This window comes from Astyanax mexicanus, chromosome 4 (assembly GCF_023375975.1).
Source record: "Astyanax mexicanus isolate ESR-SI-001 chromosome 4, AstMex3_surface, whole genome shotgun sequence".
NCBI classification, from domain to species: domain Eukaryota; kingdom Metazoa; phylum Chordata; class Actinopteri; order Characiformes; family Acestrorhamphidae; genus Astyanax; species Astyanax mexicanus.
The window spans coordinates 38,389,405-38,405,545 of record NC_064411.1 but is presented as its reverse complement, the minus strand read 5'-3'; the positions used below and the strand labels follow the sequence as shown (position 1 = coordinate 38,405,545).

Below are 16,141 nucleotides of genomic sequence, written 5' to 3'. Positions count from 1 at the left end.
TGCCAAAACAGATCAATGACCATTCGAAAGAGTCCAACCTAGGCTATGACTCCTGCAAGTTTTGGCAAATGTCACTGTATTGTTTATTTTATATTCATTTTTATTTTTATTCATGCTTAAAATAAATTTTCTCATGATTTTCCCATAATGCCAAAACAGCTTCACTACCATTTGAAAGAGTATGTTCTAGCCTATGACTCCCGCAAGTTTGGGCAAATTTCACTGTATTGTTTATTTTATATTCATTTTTGTATTTTTTTTTATCATGCTTAAAATTCAATTTCTCATGATTTTCCCATAATGCCAAAACAGGTCCACTACCATTTGAAAGAGTCTGTCCTAGGCTATCACCTCTGCAAGTTTGGGCATATTTCACTGTATTGTTTATTTTATATTATTATTATTATTTTTTTATTCAGGCTTAAAATTAAATTTCTCATGATTTTCCCATAATGCCAAAACAGTTCCACTACCATTTGAAAGAGTTTGTCCAAGGCTATGACTCCTGCACGTTTGGGCAAATTTCACTGTATTGTTTATTTTATATACATTTTTTTATTTTTTATTCATGCTTAAAATTAAATTTCTCATGATTTTCTTATAATGCCAAAACAGTTCCACTACAATGTGAAAGAGTAAAACATAGGCTATGACCCCTGCAAGTTTGGGCAAATTTCACTGTATTGTTTATTTTATATTAATTTTATAATTTTTTATTCAGGCTTAAAATTAAATTTCTCATGATTTTCCCATAATGCCAAAACAGGTCCACTACCATTTGAAAGAGTCTGTCCTAGGCTATGACTCCTGCAAATTTGGGTAAATTTTAGTGTTTAGTTTATTTTATATTAATTTGTTTTATTTTTTTATTCATGTTTAAAATTAAATTTCTCATGATTTTCCCATAATGCCAAAACAGGTCCACTACCATTTGAAAGAGTCTGTCCTAGGCTATGACCACTGAAAGTTTGGGTAGATTTTACTGTATTGTTTATTTTATATTATTATTATTTTTTTAATCCATGCTTTAAATGAAAATTCTCATGATTTTCCAATAATGCCAAAACAAATAAAACAAAAAGGTCCACTTAACTGTTCCACCATTAAACTGCTCAGCATATTTCTAAACAGTCTAGTCTAGAAATCACCTGTTAAAGACACCTGTGCTAGAAACAGGGGGTGTGAGTTTAAAACCATCACCTTAAAAAAAGCCAAAAGTTTTCTTTCTTTTCATGACTATTTACATTGTAGATTCTCACTGAAGGCAACAGAACTATGATTGAACACGTGAAAAAAAAGGTGAAATAACAAAAAAAGTATATTCTATTTTCTTCAGAATAGCCACCCTTTGCTCTAATTACTGCTTTGCACACTCTTGGCATTCTCTCAATGATCTTCAAGAGGTGGTCACCTGAAATGGTTTTGCAACAGACTTAAAGGAGTTCCCAGAGATGTTTAGCACTTGTTGCCACTTTGCCTTCACACTGCGGTTCAGCTCATCCCAGACCATCTGGATTGGGTTCAGGTCCGGTGACTGTGGAGGCCAGGTCATTTTTTGTTACGTACAAAACTCCACATGTGTTTATACACAGTTTTGATGGCTTCAGTGAGAATCTACTATGTAAATAGTCATGGAAATAAAGAAAACCCATTGAATGAGAAGGTGTGTCCAAACTTTTGGCCTGTACTGTATATTGAGATCCTGCAGTGCCCACAAAATCCCTCTGCTCAAGTAGGCTCATGTACACTCCTGTACTGTAGAATCTTTAGATTATCAGCCAGAACAATGCAAATGGGTCTTGGCTGGATCTTCCAGCATGACAGTGACCCAAAACATACAGCTAATGCAACAGTGTGGCCAAGATGAAGCACTTTTAGATCCTGGAGTGGTCAAGCCAGTCTCTGGGCCTAAATTGCCCAGATATTAGGTTTCTCTTTGTTAAAATAAACCTACATAGATAAAAATGATGAAGTGTTCATGTATTTGTAATGTTTTATATTCACGTTTGTCTTATATGTTATATTTCACCATGCGCCATATTTCTTGTACAGGAGTGGGATCTGTGAGGAGATATATATGCATATAATGTATGTATAGCGTGTCTACAAGTACAGGCCTTTAGAACATTAGACAGAAATTCATTTTCTGGGGTGTATGGCTGTCCCCTCACAGATCCACACCTGCAGGGGAAAAATGAGGCAGGGAAAACATGGCTAAGAACAAAAGCAGCTCCCATGCGTTCGTGGCCAGAGCTATAAATCTCCTGCCTCTGGCTCGAGTCCTGACGGCTCTGCTTCACTGCTGCAGGTACAACATGCAGCTTGGAGGCGCGTTTGTGTGTTTTTTCTGTAAAGGTCATGTGTCCTCTAAAGGCATTCATCTAAAGCAAAGCTGAAAAAGAACACTTTTGACATTATATCCACCAGGAGACCTGCAGTTCCGGGCTGGTCTAACTATGCAACTCTCTTGCTGAATGTGGGTGCACTTCATTTAGATTGTCCACTTTCAATCTACCAGAAGTTCTTGCCTTTGGGCGAAATTCCATGTTCCGGTTCAGTATAACATTTCTCAGCTGGAAGTAAGGTTAGTGTAAGGTCAGGGTTAAATTTGCGGATACGGTTAGGGTCAGTATTGGTTCTGCAGTTACCTTTAGGACAATAGCTAGTGGAAACATTGGCAAAACTTCATGTATTCAGATAGAGTAACACGTAATGGAAGGAATAATTGAAAAAATAAACCCAGAATCATCACAGACACAGAAACTACAGTAATTTCTGCTTCTATTTGGAGTACACATCATATGTTAACTCACATATGTCATATGTCAGTAGAAGAAGGAAGACAATTGGACAAAATTGTAGGCTGACAATAACACATTAAACCCTAGAACCCTATGGATATTATTTAGTGTGTACTAATGTAGATTTTATTGTGGATTATTGGGACCCATGTTTAAGGGAATTCAAAAAACATGTGGAGACTTATAAGGTTAAGTTGTAGGGCCTATTAAACTGATGTTAATTATGAAAGTGATGTATTTATGAATGTGAAGAAGTGTGTTCTTACATTGGCATTACATTGGTGGGGGGGTCTTGATTGGGGTAAAATGAAGTGTCATAGGATGGGGTGCTAAAGACTAGTAGCTCTCCAGCCCAGAGGGTTGTTTAACCACATTGCAGAACAGTTCATCTCAAAGCAGGTAAACCCAAGAAGAAATAAATAAATGAACACACCGTTCCTCACTCAGGATCAAACCTGTGTCATCAGAATCGTGGTCCATGACACTACCGCTGCCCCGGCTAGTAAATTGGGACACGGCCGGGAAAAACAGTAGAACTAGAGAGCCTGTGAACATGCGGAAAAACAAAAAAAGGAGGAAAACTAAAGTCATGCCCAGCGCGACAGAGAGACAGGGGAGGATTGTAAACAAAAGCTGGCCAGAGAGTCATTTTATCATTATTACTTTTATATATATATATATATATATATATATATATATATATATATATATATATATATATATATATATATATATATATTTTTTTTTTTTTTTTTTTCATTTTAGTTCAAACAACCTCACGAGCCAGATATTTCATGCTTGCGGGCTACATCTGGCCCATGGGCCACCTTTTGCTGACCTGTGGTCCCCTAGGAACTTTTATTGGTGTAGCACTGCATAGTTACTCAGAGCAGGAATTGAACCCCGGTCCCCGGTCCTCAGTCCCGAAATGGTGTGGTTTCTTACTGGCAGGTAGCAGTGTTCTCCATTGCACCACTCTTGCTTAAGGTTTAAGGTTATTTTCCTTTTTTATTATTATTATCTAATTTTTCTTCTGTAAAAAAGTTTTCTTGCACTAATATTAAAGCAGTGTCTAATTTTTACTTGGTCCTTTGCATATTTGTCACGTCCTGGCCCTGTTCCATGTCCTGTTCCGCCCATGTCTTTAGTGTTTTCACCTGTGTTACATTTGTAGCTCCGCCGCCCTCATTACCTTTGCCCAGGTGTTCCCAGTTTCATTTTCCGCCTTGTGTCTGGGTTTATACCCCAGCATTTCCCCAGCTGTTTCCTTTGCTGTTATTTTTGCGTCTTTACGTCTGTTTAGGTGTTGCATGTTGCAGGTCTCAGTTTACTCTTTGTTTCTTGTTGTTTATTGTTTGTTTGTTTTCTTTGTTTATTAATACGTATACTTGCATTTGTGTCCGCTCTCCAAGTGCTCTCCTTGCACACACCTGACAATATTAGACTTTTTTACTTGCTTACAGTAAAAGACATTTTTTGAACAGGGTTGCCCAAACATTAGCAAGCCACTGCAACACCTGCCTTTTATTCAGAGAGTCTCTTTCATTAATTTTCTTTGACACTAAAGCTCCCAACATTTAAAAGAGCTAACGCAGAGAACCATTCATACAACTGGACCACTTCCCATATGGTATAAATAGGCAGAACAATAGTGTGGACTGAGGAGAAGCAGGCTAGAGTGAAGCAGTGAGCATGTTCCGAGGGAAAATGGATTCTTCCACAGAACACATTGTTGTCTCTTGTGCGTCAGAGCCGACATGCCACTTTGGTGAATTGCCTTGCTACTTTGTTTTTTTTTATACCAAATATTTTGGGTTGCAAAAAAAGAATGCTTTCCCATTGATTATGGAAACAAAGGAGCAACTGGCGGAGAAAATCTGGGTTCACACGTGCTGACACAAGTGCCGAGGCTGATGGTGGTGGAACTGGGACGTTTCGGTCTGGTTGATTAGAGCTGCTGGAACAGTCAAGAGGACCCAGACTTCATTGTTGTGCTGGAATTCTTTCTTTAATTGCTCTGTGTGTGCATCAACAGGTCTACAGGTTTGCAAGTGGCTTTGCATGCAAGAAGGTTTATTGGTATTTATAGAGCTTTCTAGAAACAAGACATTGCCAGCTGACTTGGGGTCTGCATTGTGATACTTGAAATAGGATGGCCAAAAAAACAGAGGTCACTTCATGTCATAGTCCTTGTCATAGTTCCCATGTAAGTTCATTTCTTAAAAAACACTGTCGAAAAGTTGGTGGACACCATTTCTAATGAACGCAGGTAAACCTGGGTGGCATGGGCTAGACGGTCTGGATGAGCTGTGTAGAAGTGAAACTGTGTTTATTGGAATGACAGCGCTCCATCCAATAACTTTGGGATGGGTTGGGGATGTGGGAGCAACAATTCTCAAATATGCTGTGTCTTTCAGGTTCTGATTAATTGGTATTAATCGTCTCAAAGTGTGCCAAGAAAACATTTCTCACATCAGTTCCAGACAACATATCTGACCTCAGTCTCTCTTGGTAAGTAGAATGGCTTTGTCAGTCTGGGCGCCTGTTGAATGAAGTACATGCCTGCCATCATCATCTTCGTTCTGTTGGCATCACTAAATGGGGGAGTCTGAGGTACTAATGATACAATTGGTGAGAAGAATTTCTATAAATTCTATCATTTACATCCCTATTGCTGAGTTCTTCAGGGAAGCTCCAGACCTGCTTCCTTGTCCTTTTCGTGCCACTTAGCAATAAACAAGAAGAAATTGCATTTTCGTCCATTCTGAGTGTGAGGTCAATTGCTTAAATAGTGTAAACAGGAACAAAGCAGACACAGCTGGGTGATATTTGTTGGACTGAGATGCTCTGCAGCCACTTCTGAGAATTTTTTGTTTTGAGGTGGTAAACAGCATCAAGCCGACAAGGACATCCTCTGGTGTATATCACACAAGTGTACAACAAACAAGATTTAACCTGTTGATAAACAGCAAAGTTACAGGTCCTTGTACAGTGTTATGTTAGAATATGTCATACATTGTCAAAAAGTCATGGCGAAAATTATTTCAGATTATTAAAAACCTTGATGTGATTTGAGCACGATATGGCATGAGGTTCCTACAGTACAAGAACCGTGTAGTTTCAGTGCACAAATGAACATTCTACACTGAACAAGCCAAATGTGTACTGAAAGAGAGAATTGGTAGTGGATGGCCTGGGCTTTCCATGACATTGGGCATAGCCCTAAGGGCTGGTGTCAGAATGCAGGGCCTGTCCACATCATTGGGTAAGGGGCTTTACAGGCTTGCATTGGACAGCCAGGTCTCTCCACAGCATTGGGCATAGCCTTAAAAGCACATGTTAGAGGGCTCTCTTTAGCATTGGGCAGAGCAGGTGTCAGGCAGCTGGTGCTCTCCATAGCCTGAGCCAGAACCTTAGGGCAGTTGTCAGATGACATTGAAGCCTTGAAGATAGAGAGTGCACTTTAAAGCACTGGGTGGAGGCTGAAGCCAGGCAAGGGAAATCAGATGTCCATTGCTCTCCATAGCATGGGACAAAGCCCTGATATTACTTGTCATTTGAAAGTCGTTCCTCCTGGTTGGAGCCTTTAAGGCAGGTATCAGACGAACAGGGGCTCTCTATCGTATTGAGCTTAGCCTTGAGAGCAGACATCGGATGATCAGTGCCCTACATGGCATAGCTTTGAGGGCAGGTGTTAGAAGCCTACTACTCTCCATAGCATGGGCTGAGGCCATATGAGCTGTTGTTGGATAGCTCAAAGCCTTTAAGTTAGGCATCAAATGCCAAAGTGCTCTCTAAAGCATGAGGCAGTGCTTTTTTTGGCAGCAGGCATCAGATGGCATAGAGCCTTGATGGCAGACTTCATACTTTTTTAACACATGGCGGAGCCTTGAAGGTAAGTGTCAAAATGTCTTTGCCTTACATAGTATGGAACAATGCCTTGGGGCCAGTTGTCAGATGAAACAAAGCCTTGAAAGCAGGCATCAGATTAGCAGTGCTCTCCAAAACATTGGATGTAACTTTGAGAGCAGTTGACAAAGGGTCAGTACTATTGGTAAGATATGGCAGGGCCTTGAGGACAAGGCCATAGCATGGGGCGGAGCTTTTGGACCAGTTTTCATTTCATCTTATATCTTATTTTTAGAAATGTTCTAATGTTCTAGCTTTGTACAGCCCCTCAGCTCTTGAGCAGGAATAGGGGGCCTTCATCTGATAACACTAGTGAGACTTGTCCAATATAAATTGGGTGTGGGAGAATATAAACATCCCCTAAGAGGTGTGTTACTGTCATTCATGGCTTGTGCACTTGAACAGAATGACAAAACTTCTCATTTTCATCCAACAGAAACACAGCACTGTCAGTTCAGTGACATGCAAAAGGTACATACTTACATGCAGGACAACATCCTGCCCTCTCCACTGCTTCACATCTTCAAAGTGAGGGTAATGTCAGGTCTGAGATTAATGCAATCAAATCCTACTTGCTTCTGAGTCTAGTTGAAAGCCTTCCTTGAACAGACATTTACTCCAACAAAAGCAGGACAAACCCTTTTTTAAACATTTGATATCAGAAGAAATGAGAAACAAAAGAAGGAACAGGTTTCCCAATACTTTCATCTATGTAGTATACATCAACAGTGTAGCTTCAGTCCAGATATAAAGAATCAAACCTAAGAAACCAAACTGGCCTTGGCTGTTCAGAAATAGGGGAAATAATATGTATCCGCTGTGAATTTATGGAGTGCACATATGTTCCCTTCCCTCTAGTTGGAAATAAGCTCAACGTGGATTGATTGGATGGGAGTGGAAAACCGATTGTGTTGGTACAAGCAATAAAACAAAAGGACGGACAGGCTGGTGCTACTCAAACTCTAGACTGGAACCCCCAACATAGGTTTTGTAAAGCTTTTCAAGTGCGTGTGACTTCTGACAAACAGGATGGTGGTTGGCCTTAAGCATATGTGACCTTTGGCATTCTGTAGGACGTCAAAAGCAGGGGGTGTCAAACTCCATTCCTAGAGAACCACAACACCTTCCAGTTTAGTGTGCCTCTCCAGGTCAAAACCATCGCATTCGTCTCATAACAGGCTTGATATTAGCTGATAAGTTGTATCAGGTGCCTCGGAGTGGGAAAAACATTACACTGCACAGTGCTGGAGGCCGCCAAGACTGAGGCCAAGAAGCTGTGATGTACATGTTTCATTAGAGACTGATTAACCATGACTTCTGCAGGCCTATATTGCGAAAATACTTTGGCTATTGGGCAGTTACTAGATAAGAAGATCCGAACACTTGGGTGCCAAAGTGGAGGCCTCTGACTTTTGACCTTGCTGAAAGCAGAGAGATCCAGCAATCATCTAACTTATCAATCCCAAGGTAAGAATGCCCTTTTCTAAAGACTGTTTATTCCAACCTGAAAAACAAACAGTCTTGAGCAATGATTAAGTGTGGCACAATACAACTTTTTCCAATACTGATAACGATACAGATTATAAAACATTGAGTCTTTTATACTGAAGCCTACAATGCCTGCATGAAGACTTGAACACCAGTAAGCTTGGGTTCTATGGTAAGCATTTACATTATGTGATAGTGTAGACTAATGATTCATTTTAGCAAGTATCAGACTGATACCAAACTAATTATCTGTGTACCTGTATTCAGCTCTTGGAAACTGTCCTGGACAGGGTTCCTCAACTTTTTAACAAAGATTCGTACACTCTTCAGCTTGTTTGATATTTGTACAGTTAGGACAATAGCATTTGTCGTTATAAGAGCAGAACGTTGAACAGATAATCCAGAATGCAGCAGCACCTCTACAAGGTGATGAAAGAAAAGGCTCCTTCCTACCTGCACTCACTCCTGAAGGCTTACGCTACCTCCCGGCCGCTGCGCTCCTCCATTAAACGACACTTCACTTTGCCAAATATTCACACAAAGCAATCCAGACTGTTCTCATACAGAGTTCCCCAATGGTGGAACAAACTACCTTCCACTACCAGAGAGCATCCCTTGCTATTTTTAATAAACTCCTGAAGACAGAGCTCTTCAAAGAGCACTTACTGTCTTTACTCCTCTATCCCATTATTTCCGTTCGACCTCCTTTAGGCCCTGTCTAAAGATGTTTTTACCTTTAACTTCCATTACTTTTGTACTTCACTATTGTAAGTTGCTTTGGACAGAAGCGTCTGCCAAATGTAATCTAATGTAATGTAAAAAACAGTTATGCAATTCAAAAATACATCACAAATCAGACTTTGACTTTTTGTCATGTCTTTTCTCAAGATCAAATTTAAGAAATCCTTAATGATATTGGGAATTATCAAGGCTGTGTCTACAATATGGTGCATTACATGGAACATGCCCTCTTCATGTTAAAATGGTCTGTGTAATGTTAACCCAGCTAACAAAGAATGTCATAAGAAAGTTTAGAACCATTTTGAAAAAGTTCCAGGAAGTAACATTGCAAAAAAAAAGTTCCAGCAATGTTCTAAAAACGTGTAATGTAGTAATAGTTTGCGTTGCAATGTTATTATAACATTTCTCATAACATTCCCAGATAGATAAATACTAACATTATAGAAACATTACAAGTAACTTTGCCAAACCTAAAAATTAAAATTTTCACAACATTACCAGAATGTTTAAAAACTAGTCGAGTCAATTGATTGCGTTAACACTTTAACATTGACAGCCCTATTAAAAACGTTAAATAAAAACATTCTAAGAACACCCAGAAAACTTGAACAATTAAAAGTTCTAAGACTGTTACCTGAAGCATTCAGAAAACTACTAGCCAAAAATTATTATCTGGAAAGCTGTTTTTGGAAAACTGGTTAGAATTATTAGGTTAGAATTGTGCAAATGTATATATTATTGAGTCATAAGCTCAAATAACCTCAAGTAGATTTTTGTCCATTTTTAAACATAAAAGTATTTAATGCACTTTCAAAAAACACATGACAAAGTATCTATGAAATCATTTCAATATATACAATTTTTCACTTTCAGAACATTTGCTTTACAAGTACCCAGTGACTGAAGTCCCCTTTATTTCCATGGCTGTCTGGTTAAATAAAGGGGTTTATTTTCAGAAAGACCCTCGTCATTTTTAATTTTGCACACTCACTAATGAGGCTGTAATCATTAGTCCATAAGCTTTGTGCCTTTGTGTCTCTTTGTGTCAACCGGCAGTGCAAGCAAGTTTCATGTTTCAGTGTCAAGACCAGTTCACGTTTTTCAAAACTTTTTTTCAAATTATTTCAAAGAAAGATACTACAAAACAACAGAATTTTTAAGCTTGCGCATAACACAGGGTATCCTTTGTTGCCGAAAAATGCGGTGTTGGTAGACGGGCAAAGAAGATGAATAGTTGGGCGTTATGTAATAGCAGAGAGTTATTATACGCAAGAACGATCGCTTCTCTGGCAGCCATATTAAGAACTAAAACTGCCTGGTTATGTAATGTTTACTAAATTATCATTCGCTGCATCTGAGGGTGTCCAACTATCTTCTTTTGTTGCACGGACTTCCGGCGTGACCCCGTCCCTCCGTGGCCGCTCTGAAGACAACTGGTGTTTTTCAAAGTGGAGCACGTTTTTCACAGCTAATCACATAACTAATGGCTACCTCCAGCGCAGACTTGGCCCAGGCCAACATACCGGCTTCCACTTTGGAAGGAGGCCTAATCAGGCTAAAAATACACTTATTATTGTTAATCAATGCCTCTGCTAACTACATACATTCTTTCTTTTCTTGCTTCTGTTTATGAAACAATGTTATAAGAGGCCTAGAATGTCTTGTGCATCTCAATTCGTTCATTACTTTTTGAGGCGTGACTATGAAAATGTGCTAAGTTCAAAGTTTGCTATGCCAGTTTCTGATTTCATTAACTGAATACATGACCTAGGCTTGGCAGACATCATTGAAAATGTTTAAGATAGCATTAGCAACAATAAATGATTATGTAATTACTCAGCTATTTTGTCATGTTTCTAACAGGCCTGCTTGTAGCAGGTCTGTTGTGCTAAATTTTGCAGTGCTCCAATTCAGTAAATAACCTTTTCACTTCCATTATGCTGTTCTCCATATGTCTGGCAGAGACAAGAACAACGTGTTGTTTTATAAAGAGGCTAATCTCAATTTCAGGCCTACTCAAGTCTTCATCTTAATTAGTCGACCGTGTTCTTGCACTGACAACAGTTCCACTTAGGTAAGAACTTAACCGGTACACATCCTTCCCCAAACGCTCCCTCCGGAAAACAAAATGGGTGGAAAACGAGGTGTTAAGACTTGATGGATGCAGCCATTATGCAAAAGCACTCATGACAGCCTTGCACAACCTTAAGAAGGTGCTTGATTTAATCACCTCTAGTTGTTAAAGACTTCTCCATGCATTGTTTAGCTATGGCTCAAATGTTCTTCTAATTGCTCCCTGGGTGTGCATTAAAAATGTACATCCTCTGCCCAACTAAAAAAAGTACAGAAAACAGAAATGAAGAAATGTGCCTGTGTCATCCTCAAGGCTGAGGGAACTCTCCAACTTGAACTTCATCTATTAAGCAGTTGTAAGAAAAGCTTTATTAATGGACTGACAGAACTCCAGCTTTGTCATATTGGAAGACTACAATACTGTGCACTTGAGTCGAGACATTATGACAACTCATACATGAAGTGAATAATGATGATTGTTTCAAAACAAAATTATGTTCAAAGGTCTGGGATAAGTATTAGATAAAACTGAACTGAATGTTCTTATGTTTAACATGTTTAAGGCAGGAAAAAAAATCCAAAATCTATTTGTTTTCTTTTTTAGTTCTGAACTTTAGGGATTTTTTTGTTTTTGCTTTGTTTAGAAAGCAGTCATGTCAACGATCACAAATCTCGTGGTTCAGGCTAGATCACATTTTTATAACAGATTTAATTTTTCAGATCCCTGGAAAAAGAAAAAGAAGTATTAAATATGTTACTGATTCATTAACATTAGTTACGTTTATTTAACACAGTTTTTCTACAGTTTTTTCGTCTGATATGTTTGAATGTTTTTACTCCGGCTTTGCTTCAAAAATGAGGGTGTATTCTTGTATAAATTAGCAGTAGCAGTAAAACTGTGTTTCCACCCTGTTAGTGTTAAACATTGGCAATTAATTTGTGATTTATGTGCATCCCGAACTGTGGGGGACTATGCATGGTACAAAAGTGGAACCGAGCCCAGAACTGTTATTGCGACGCCAGCGTCCCCCATCGAGTGCCGTGGAACGAGTCGATCTTCGGCGCTGTTTTCCGGCAAGAACCTTGGTATTTAAATTGTGTGAAACTGACACCAATAAATCCATAATTCCTGCTATTTACTTACGCTGTGTCTGGCCATGGCATAGAATACTGGCCATGGCAGTATGTGGACGAGCAATGTCCTGTTGAAATAGCACACCGAAGTGTTTCTTCAGAAAAGGTGGTGCCACTGATTATTTACTGGTTGCAGGACCTCATTAGCAGATAAAGTTGGGCTGTGAAAGTGTCTGTAGTAAAGATCAAAGATGCACCCCACACCATGACACTAGGCCATGTATCTTTATTCCTTTAGAGTCCCGTTTACACGTTATTCACAAACCCAGTAACTCAGAATGTGGGAGAGTTCTTTTTCATGGCGCTGTATATTTGTTCTCTTTCACACTCAAGATAAATGACAGGGCCTGAATTTTCAATGACTCTCTAGTCCCTACATTCTGCACTAGGCCGTGACTGTTAAACTTGGTGTAGTGTGCTATACGTCATTCAGAGAAACATTCCAGATTCGGACAATATGTCACACAGAATTATTTTGGATACGCTCCATAATCTCTGCTTTATTCCCCTCTTGTGCATTATGGGATGGATAGCATTAGCAAAAAAATAAATTTTCATTGATGAATCATCAACAGACAAAGGATGAATGATTCCCAGAACCTCAAGCTGCCCAAGAGAGAAAGTCTGTAATGCTACAGAGAGGCACAATAAAGCACTGGGTATGAATAGCTTGTGATCAGCAAAGCATGAAGCCAGATGACAAGATTTGATTATTAGAGCATGACTGTACCCAAAGTGCTGAGAGACTCCCAACATCAGAAAAAACTCCCAGATTCGCTGCAGACCAGACGAAGTTGTGTTAAACGAATTAGACACATGCACGTGTGTGCAGAAGATGGGAAGATGGATCAGTTTCTACTCAGACTCAAGTCTTAAATGCTCAAGTAAAAAGTATAAAAAATATAAAAAAGTTAGTTTATATTTGACTATAATGTCAGTTGTGTTGTTTAATTCATGAAAAGTAATAGGAAACAGGGAATTTACCTGATTTAAAGTTTAGATTTTATTTAGGTAGATTTAGATTCTGCAGGTAACAGCGATGCTGTTTTGACTACTGCTAACAATGATTGTAATATTGTCATTTATTGTATTATTGCAGAAGTGACCATGCACACTTGAATCAAGTAAATAAACTTTTTTTTGTTTTGTTAAATGAGAGAGGAATGTATTGACCGACCTGTACAGTGAGGGGGAAAGATGCCCCTCCACTGTTTTAGTAAGTCTTATTGCATAAAAAAATAAAGTTTACATAATATTAGTATAAAATATTTCATTGTTGAACAGTAATATACCTTTTTAAGCCAAAAAAGTATTAAAGCCACAAAGATGCAGGAAATTACCTACTTCAATAAGTTTTAGTTATAACTAAAGCAAAGATGACCTCTACAGGCAGACGAAAGTATTACAGCTATACCAGGGTTGTATTTCTAATATAACAGCATTTCAAAAATGAGCAACAAAGTATATATTTATTTTTATGTCTGTCTGTCTGTGGATCAATCTGTCTGTCCTTTTATCTCTCTGTCTGTCTGTACATCTGTCAATTATTTTTATTGTTTGTCTTTTTTGTTTCCCTACATGTCTGTTCATGTAGATATCTCTCTGTTCGTCTATTTGTCAGTTTATCTGCCTGTATGTTTTTTTTCATATATATGTTTGTATGTTCATCCATCTGTATCATTCTGTTTGTTTGTCGGTCATCTAAAATCTACATTTCATTTTTACCCATTTTGGGTAAGCTGCTGTATTTTTCAATGCTTTCTTAAGCCTCAGGATTTAGAGGACTAATAAGGACCAATGTTCCTAAATGTTAAATTCTGCGTATAAAGTTCTGTAAAAAATAAGAGACCACTTCAAAAATTATCAGTTTGTCAGTTTTTTCATATATATTTATAGGTAATTTTTATTTTAAAAATAACTAAAAGGATGCAGTGCTTTTAGACCTCAGTGCATTTTCATTTAGAAACAACAATACTAATGTTTTAGTATTTAGTATTTAGGAATCAATATTTGGTGGAATAACTCTGATTTTTAATCACAGTCTTTCATCCTGTTTTTGGGTGACCTTATGCCACTCACAAATCACTGGCACAAAAATCCAAGCAGTTCAGCTTTGTTTGATGGCTTGATTGACCGTCAATATGTGTTTCAATGTTAAACCATACTATAAAATATGGCACAAATGTAAAGGAAGGCTTTTACACTGTTGCAAGGGCAACAAAGTCTGTTACCTCTTGTTTGAATCAACAGCATGGCTACTGTGTGTACCTGCAGGCCAGTCAGATTGCCCTTTCTTACCCCTGAGACTTTGATGTGGGGAAGAGATTGCAACAGGATACACTGTGGGAAGAATACAAGCTAGTGGAGGGAGTGTGATGCTCTGGACAGTGTTCTGCTGGGAAACTTTGGGTCTGCAGTCCAGACCTTTCATGAAAAGATGCATCATGAAATGAAAATTCTGACAAGACAAAAATAAAACAATATTTTTATTTTATAAAAATGTCTCACTTTTCACACATGTGTTCTAATTTGAAAAAAATAATATGAGAGTATGTGGTATTTGCTAATTCATTGCATTCTTTCTTTACTTTGCTTCTCACTTCACATCACATCTATCTGACTTTCCCATCCTTATCCCATAATACAGCATTCTGCATCCTGTACTTCCCACACAACCCATTTTGTAGCTGCACTGTATTCATAATTACTCTGTCACATACTGGACTATCTCTGCACTTTCACATACATACTCAGCTATCAGCACATGTATATAGCATTGTTTATTTTTATATCCAGTCATATTAACGTATTACAGTGCATACCTTATGTCTTTAGTGCTATTATTGTGTTTATTGGGTATACTGTTTAAGTTAACTGTACATTTCTATTTTATTTCATTATTCTGCTATGTTGTTAATATTGTTCTTTGCATGCCAGGATGAAAATCTTGAACATATTTTAGACATTTGGACAGTTCTACATGGGCTACATGCTTAAGCACTATATTGAATTGGACGGTGATTAGTGGGGGAACCCCAGGCCCATGTGAACCCACCAAAAAACTGTGCTGAAAGTAAACAGGTCATCGTCTGGAACATTGACCATACAGTGTATTTCCCAGCTTTTTACTGGTTGGTCAATTAATTCATGCTGATTTCACTGACACGCTGTTGTCCCATTAACCTTCTGTCCCATATTTGGCAAGGCCATGATTAAGCACAAAGGCTGACTGCATGTGCCGGCCTTTTATTTCTGGTAGTGTTTACTTTAGCTCTGTCTGAGCGGTGCAACAAACCCTTTCCCATTAAGAGCCATTGATGGATTGTCCCCAAAGTAATGAGAGCGTTTCTATTCGTGCAAGCAGAACGTGACTGTGGCTGACCCTTCTTGTACGAGAATAAAACATAATTGGGTCACTTGACAGAGTCAACCACTCTGGTGTAAAATTAAGTAAACCACATAATTACAAAAGTTTTGTTTTATTTAAAACCTTTCTTTATTGATGCTGAGGTCACCTGAACTTGTGGATACTGTATGTTTAATGCTACTGTTCCTTCATGTCTAGCCTCGGAAAAGTGTATAGGGTTCATGCAAGTTTCTATGTATGGCACTACGTGACTAGGAATGAAATACCAGTTTAAATAAACAAGAAGGTAACTTTTCTTACCCAAATTACTAACAAATTTAGCTAAACGAAATAACCCACCCATCACTAGGACTCACATGAAATCACACGAAATGCTCCGACTTTTGCAGGATAATGACAATCACATTCTTCTTCTGATACATGTAAACCAAATCATCTCTAATATACATCAGCCAACAGACACCAGTGCAAGCCACATCATCGTGATGTGATCGGAGTGATGAAGGAGAAAGAGCACCATCGACTCCTCAACACCCAGAGAGAGCAAGGCCAGGTATGCTCTTTTGGTGGCAAAGCACCAAGGATTGGAGCTGTAATATCTGACTAAGGTCATTAGGTCATTAAGACA

At 38.5% G+C, this 16,141-nt stretch overlaps 1 protein-coding gene across 7 annotated transcripts in view; it reads left to right on the top strand.

Annotated features, from left to right (window-relative positions):
* fbxl7 (F-box and leucine-rich repeat protein 7) overlaps window positions 1-16,141 on the top strand; it is a 151,188-nt gene that overhangs the window by 49,720 nt on the left and 85,327 nt on the right. Inside the window, exon 4 of one of the 7 annotated variants that reach the window (XR_002651167.2) lies at window positions 14,397-14,601. The exons of 5 other annotated variants lie outside the window; for them this stretch is intronic. The gene's annotated coding sequence lies outside the window, so the exon portion shown is untranslated. Of the gene's footprint in view, window positions 1-14,396; window positions 14,602-16,141 lie in introns of those variants that run through there. One more of the 7 variants, XR_002651165.2, reaches the window with a different exon arrangement.